Source organism: Penaeus japonicus, unplaced genomic scaffold (genome assembly GCF_977035675.1).
Source record: "Penaeus japonicus unplaced genomic scaffold, GWHDUDI00000001_assembly GWHDUDI00000017, whole genome shotgun sequence".
In the NCBI taxonomy this organism is placed as follows: Eukaryota; Metazoa; Arthropoda; class Malacostraca; order Decapoda; family Penaeidae; genus Penaeus; species Penaeus japonicus.
The window spans coordinates 12,586,769-12,594,268 of NW_028234419.1; the positions used below are offsets into that span (position 1 = coordinate 12,586,769).

At 47.6% G+C, this 7,500-nt stretch overlaps 1 protein-coding gene across 2 annotated transcripts in view; it reads right to left on the reverse strand.

Moving 5' to 3' along the window:
* The window catches only part of LOC122263158 (vitellogenin receptor), a 32,443-nt gene that overhangs the window by 23,813 nt on the left and 1,130 nt on the right, over positions 1-7,500 (reverse strand). The window lies entirely within an intron of this gene.

Here is a 7,500-nt window from a genome sequence, read left to right on the forward strand (position 1 = left end):
CGGAGATGAGATGAGAATATGAAGGCAAGGTAAACGGAGATGAGATGAGAATATGAAGGCAAGGTAAACGGAGATGAGATGAGAATATGAAGGCAAGGTAAACGGAGATGAGATGAGAATATGAAGGCAAGGTAAACGGAGATGAGATGAGAATATGAAGGCAAGGTAAACGGAGATGAGATGAGAATATGAAGGCAAGGTAAACGGAGATGAGATGAGAATATGAAGGCAAGGTAAACGGAGATGAGATGAGAATATGAAGGCAAGGTAAACGGAGATGAGATGAGAATATGAAGGCAAGGTAAACGGAGATGAGATGAGAATATGAAGGCAAGGTAAACGGAGATGAGATGAGAATATGAAGGCAAGGTAAACGGAGATGAGATGAGAATATGAAGGCAAGGTAAACGGAGATGAGATGAGAATATGAAGGCAAGGTAAACGGAGATGAGATGAGAATATGAAGGCAAGGTAAACGGAGATGAGATGAGAATATGAAGGCAAGGTAAACGGAGATGAGATGAGAATATGAAGGCAAGGTAAACGGAGATGAGATGAGAATATGAAGGCAAGGTAAACGGAGATGAGATGAGAATATGAAGGCAAGGTAAACGGAGATGAGATGAGAATATGAAGGCAAGGTAAACGGAGATGAGATGAGAATATGAAGGCAAGGGAAAACGGAGATGAGATGAGAATATGAAGGCAAGGTAAACGGAGATGAGATGAGAATATGAAGGCAAGGTAAACGGAGATGAGATGAGAATATGAAGGCAAGGTAAACGGAGATGAGATGAGAATATGAAGGCAAGGTAAACAGAGATGAGATGAGAATGAAGGCAAGGTAAACAGAGATGAGATGAGAATGAAGGCAAGGTAAACGGAGATGAGATGAGAATGAAGGCAAGGTAAACGGAGATGAGATGAGAATGAAGGCAAGGTAAACGGAGATGAGATGAGAATGAAGGCAAGGTAAACGGAGATGAGATGAGAATATGAAGGCAAGGTAAACGGAGATGAGATGAGAATATGAAGGCAAGGTAAACGGAGATGAGATGAGAATATGAAGGCAAGGTAAACGGAGATGAGATGAGAATATGAAGGCAAGGTAAACGGAGATGAGATGAGAATATGAAGGCAAGGTAAACGGAGATGAGATGAGAATGAAGGCAAGGTAAACGGAGATGAGATGAGAATGAAGGCAAGGCAAGGTAAACGGAGATGAGACGAGAATGAAGGCAAGGCAAGGTAAACGGAGATGAGATGAGAATGAAGGCAAGGCAAGGTAAACGGAGATGAGATGAGAATGAAGGCAAGGTAAACGGAGATGAGATGAGAATGAAGGCAAGGTAAACGGAGATGAGATGAGAACGAAGGCAAGGTAAACGGAGGTGAGATGAGAACGAAGGCAAGGTAAACGGAGGTGAGATGAGACTGAAGGCAAGGTAGACGGATATGAGATGAGACTGAAGGCAAGGTAGACGGATATGAGATGAGACTGAAGGCAAGGTAGACGGATATGAGATGAGACTGAAGGCAAGGTAGACGGATATGAGATGAGACTGAAGGCAAGGTAGACGGATATGAGATGAGACTGAAGGCAAGGTAGACGGATATGAGATGAGACTGAAGGCAAGGTAGACGGAGATGAGATGAGACTGAAGGCAAGGTAGACGGAGATGAGATGAGAACGAAGGCAAGGTAAACGGAGATGAGATGAGAACGAAGGCAAGGTAAACGGAGATGAGAATGAAGGCAAGGTAGACGGATATGAGATGAGACTGAAGGCAAGGTAAACGGAGGTGAGATGAGAACGAAGGCAAGGTAAACGGAGGTGAGATGAGAATGAAGGCAAGGTAAACGGAGGTGAGATGAGAATGAAGGCAAGGTAAACGGAGGTGAGAATGAAGGCAAGGTAAACGGAGATGAGAATGAAGGCAAGGTAAACGGAGGTGAGAATGAAGGCAAGGTAAACGGAGGTGAGAATGAAGGCAAGGTAAACGGAGATGAGAATGAAGGCAAGGTAAACGGAGATGAGAATGAAGGCAAGGTAAACGGAGATGAGAATGAAGGCAAGGTAAACGGAGATGAGAATGAAGGCAAGGTAAACGGAGATGAGAATGAAGGCAAGGTAAACGGAGATGAGAATGAAGGCAAGGTAAACGGAGATGAGAATGAAGGCAAGGTAAACGGAGGTGAGAATGAAGGCAAGGTAAACGGAGATGAGATGAGAATATGAAGGCAAGGTAAACGGAGATGAGATGAGAATATGAAGGCAAGGTAAACGGAGATGAGATGAGAATATGAAGGCAAGGTAAACGGAGATGAGATGAGAATATGAAGGCAAGGTAAACGGAGATGAGATGATAATGAAGGCAAGGTAAACGGAGATGAGATGATAATGAAGGCAAGGTAAACGGAGATGAGATGAGAATGAAGGCAAGGTAAACGGAGATGAGATGAGAATGAAGGCAAGGTAAACGGAGATGAGATGAGAATGAAGGCAAGGTAAACGGAGATGAGAATGAAGGCAAGGTAAACGGAGATGAGAATGAAGGCAAGGTAAACGGAGGTGAGAATGAAGGCAAGGTAAACGGAGATGAGATGAGAATGAAGGCAAGGTAAACGGAGATGAGATGAGAATGAAGGCAAGGTAAACGGAGATGAGAATGAAGGCAAGGTAAACGGAGATGAGATGAGAATGAAGGCAAGGTAAACGGAGATGAGACGAGAATGAAGGCAAGGTAAACGGAGATGAGAATGAAGGCAAGGTAAACGGAGGTGAGAATGAAGGCAAGGTAAACGGAGATGAGAATGAAGGCAAGGTAAACGGAGATGAGAATGAAGGCAAGGTAAACGGAGATGAGAATGAAGGCAAGGTAAACGGAGGTGAGAATGAAGGCAAGGTAAACGGAGATGAGAATGAAGGCAAGGTAAACGGAGGTGAGAATGAAGGCAAGGTAAACGGAGATGAGAATGAAGGCAAGGTAAACGGAGATGAGAATGAAGGCAAGGTAAACGGAGATGAGAATGAAGGCAAGGTAAACGGAGATGAGAATGAAGGCAAGGTAAACGGAGATGAGAATGAAGGCAAGGTAAACGGAGATGAGAATGAAGGCAAGGTAAACGGAGATGAGAATGAAGGCAAGGTAAACGGAGATGAGAATGAAGGCAAGGTAAACGGAGATGAGAATGAAGGCAAGGTAAACGGAGGTGAGAATGAAGGCAAGGTAAACGGAGATGAGAATGAAGGCAAGGTAAACGGAGATGAGAATGAAGGCAAGGTAAACGGAGATGAGAATGAAGGCAAGGTAAACGGAGGTGAGAATGAAGGCAAGGTAAACGGAGATGAGAATGAAGGCAAGGTAAACGGAGGTGAGAATGAAGGCAAGGTAAACGGAGATGAGAATGAAGGCAAGGTAAACGGAGATGAGAATGAAGGCAAGGTAAACGGAGATGAGAATGAAGGCAAGGTAAACGGAGATGAGAATGAAGGCAAGGTAAACGGAGATGAGAATGAAGGCAAGGTAAACGGAGATGAGAATGAAGGCAAGGTAAACGGAGATGAGAATGAAGGCAAGGTAAACGGAGATGAGAATGAAGGCAAGGTAAACGGAGATGAGAATGAAGGCAAGGTAAACGGAGATGAGATGAGAATGAAGGCAGGCAAGGTAAACGGAGATGAGATGAGAATGAAGGCAAGGTAAACGGAGATGAGATGAGAATGAAGTTCCAACGAGCTAATCACACATCTATTGCCCTATCTCATTCTACCTCCTACCTAATCATCATTCATCATCATTATTCATCCTCATCCTCCTCACACCCGCTCTGCCTCAAGTACAAAAGCAAATCCCGGTTGACGCGCGCTTGCTTATCCGCCAAAGCGAACCGTCTCGCCATTTCTAATCTGCCTCGGTTCACCAGTGCTTGCCATCGGTGGGAGTGCATGGCTCCTCCTTCGCCGCCTTGATTTCCACGTCTTCAAGCGTGCATGAGGACGGGTGCACCGGGAGACGAGGCAAGCGGGTTGTTAAAAGAGGAAAATGAAGAGATTGACAGGTTGAGCAGGAGGAGGAGGAGGGAGAGAATGAGAGAGAAGGGGGGAGGAGGAGGAGGAGGAGGGAGAGAATGAGAGAGAAGGGGGGAGGGGAAGGAAGCAGGAGGAGGAGGGAGAGAATGAGAGTGAAGGGGGAGGGGAAGGAAGCATGAGGAGGAGGGAGAGAAAGAGAGAGAAGGGGGGAGGGGAAGGAAGCATGAGGAGGGAGAGAAAGAGAGAGAAGGGGGGAGGGGAAGGAAGCATGAGGAGGAGGGAGAGAATGAGAGAGATGGAGGAAGGGAAAGGAAGCATGAGGAGGAGGGAGAGAATGAGAGAGAAGGGGGGAGGGGAAGGAAGCATGAGGAGGGGAGAATGAGAAGGGGGAGAATGAAAGAAGGGGGGAGGGGAAGCAGGAGGAGGAGGGAGTGAATGAGAGAGAAGGGGGGAGGGGAAGGAAGCATGAGGAGGAGGGTGTGAATGAGAGAGAAGGGGGGAGGGAAAGGAAGCAGGAGGAGGAGGGAGAGAATGAGAGAGAAGGGGGGAGGGGAAGGAAGCATGAGGAGGAGGGTGTGAATGAGAGAGAAGGGGGGAGGGGAAGGAAGCATGAGGAGGAGGGAGAGAATGAGAGAGAAGGGGGGAGGGGAAGGAAGCATGAGGAGGAGGGAGAGAATGAGAGAGAAGGGGGGAGGGGAAGGAAGCATGAGGAGGAGGGAGAGAATGAGAGAGAAGGGGGGAGGGGAAGGAAGCATGAGGAGGAGGGAGAGAATGAGAGAGAAGGGGGGAGGGGAAGGAAGCAGGAGGAGGAGGGAGAGAATGAGAGAGAAGGGGGGAGGGGAAGGAAGCATGAGGGAGAGAATGAGAGAGAAGGGGGGAGGGGAAGGAAGCATGAGGGAGAGAATGAGAGAGAAGGGGGGAGGGGAAGGAAGAGGAGGAGGGAGAGAATGAGAGAGAAGGGGGGAGGGGAAGGAAGCATGAGGAGGGAGAGAATGAGAGAGAAGGGGGGAGGGGAAGGAAGCATGAGGAGGAGGGAGAGAATGAGAGAGAAGGGGGGAGGGGAAGGAAGCAGGAGGAGGAGGGAGAGAATGAGAGAGAAGGGGGGAGGGAAAGGAAGCATGAGGAGGAGGGAGAGAATGAGAGAGAAGGGGGGAGGGGAAGGAAGCATGAGGAGGAGGGAGAGAATGAGAGAGAAGGGGGGAGGGAAAGGAAGCATGAGGAGGAGGGAGAGAATGAGAGAGAAGGGGGGAGGGGAAGGAAGCATGAGGAGGGTGAGAAAGAGAGAAGGGGGGAGGGAAAGGAAGCATGAGGAGGAGGGAGTGAATGAGAGAAAAGGGGGGAGGGGAAGGAAGCAGGAGAAGGGAGAAAATGAGAGAAAAGGGGGGAGGGAAATGAAGCAGGAGGAGGAGGGAGAGAATGAGAGAGAAGGGGGAGGGAAAGGAAGCATGAGGAGGAGGGAGAGAATGAGAGAGAAGGGGGGAGGGAAAGGAAGCATGAGGAGGAGGGAGTGAATGAGAGAAAAGGGGGAGGGAAAGGAAGCATGAGGAGGGAGAGAATGAGAGAGAAGGGGGGAGGGAAAGGAAGCATGAGGAGGAGGGAGAGAATGAGAGAGAAGGGGGGAGGGAAAGGAAGCATGAGGAGGGAGAGAATGAGAGAGAAGGGGGGAGGGAAAGGAAGCATGAGGAGGGAGAGAATGAGAGAGAAGGGGGGAGGGAAAGGAAGCATGAGGAGGAGGGAGAGAAAGAGAGAAGGGGGGAGGGGAAGGAAGCACGAGGAGGAGGGAGAGAATGAGAGAGAAGGGGGGAGGGGAAGGATGCAGGAGGAGGGAGAGAATGAGAGAGAAGGGGGGAGGGGAAGGAAGCATGAGGAGGGAGTGAATGAGAGAGAAGGGGGTAGGGGAAGGAAGCATGAGGAGGGAGTGAATGAAAGAGAAGGGGGGAGGGGAAGGAAGCATGAGGAGGGAGAGAATGAGAGAGAAGGGGGGAGGGGAAGGAAGCATGAGGAGGAGGGAGAGAATGAGAGAGAAGAGGGAGGGAAAGGAAGCATGAGGAGGAGGGAGAGAATGAGAGAGAAGGGGGGAGGGGAAGGAAGCATGAGGAGGGGAGAATGAGAGAAGGGGGGAGGGGAAGCAGGAGGAGGAGGGAAATAAAGAGTGAAGGGGGGAGGGGAAGGAAGCATGAGGAGGAGGGAGAGAAAGAGAGGGAAGGGGGGAGGGAAGGAAGCAGGAGGAGGAGGGAGAGAATGAGAGACGGGGGGAGGGACATGAGGAGGGAGAGAATGAGAGACAAGGGGGGAGGGGAAGCATGAAGCTGGAAGAGGGAGACAATGAATGAGGGGAAGGGAGAGAGGGAGGGGAGAGAGAATGGGAAAGTGTACAGGGGAGAAAGGGTACAAAAGGAAAGGCAACAGAGGGAGGGAAATGTCCATTTTCGTAAAGCCATAGAATCCCGCAATTTAAATTTCTGTCTGCAATTCTTCCCAATGTGTATTGCTTGAATTTGCTATCGTTTTTCACCGCAAATGACTTTCTGGAATTGTTAAAGTCCAGATAGTAGGGGAGGTCATGATGTATATCAGGGAAATTATGAAGTAAAAACAGGCTTAAATGTAATAATTTAGAAAACACGAGAAAAAAAGTTTAAAATCGGCTGAGTCCGCCATTTTAAAAATCCAAGAGAACAATTTCGACAATCCCCACTTTAAAACCCCATAGTCAGGGGGCTCTGTCCCCTGGACCCCCAGGGGAGCGGACCTTGAATGATATTGTCTCAAAAATCTCTCACCTTCGTAAATAAAATGATATTGAGCCTTCTCTTCCGGCAATTTCGTCTCGATTGTCTCCATCTAAAAAGCAGAATTGGGGCAGTTGATATTACACCGAGACGGATACTGATGTCCCTTTCTTCCCTTTTTGGCACAATATTAATCGAAGAATGCCCGATAATCGACATAATTAAAAAACTATTCTCACCGGCGCTCCTCGAGGAACGATGGCTGAGGAGCCAGTTTACGAAAAATGACTTAAGGTCTTGTAAAATAGGTCTTGTAAAATTGTTGGAAATGTTAAACTTCTTGAAATTAGACTGACAAAATATATAATCGTTATAGGAAATACACTTTCAACTAGAATTAATAGGGTTTTTTTTACGATGGCGTAGTAACACACGAACTAGTTGACATACCGCAGAAATGAGTTATGCGGTCAGTGTAAGCTAGACTGCATTGTTAACATCGTAACCAACTTTATTAAATTTGATGCGTTGGCAATATATATATTCTTAATAACTGTATTAGTAATTTGCAGAGGAAGTGCTATCGATTACATGTCTTATTTTCCTTGTATCTTATGGCTATACCGATAAAGCGGGAATGGGTACAGAATCAAAGCGAGACAATACTGTAATGTATTTTCTAATAGAAATAACATTAAACAGCTTATGTCGGGGTAGAAAAATTAATATTGTGTA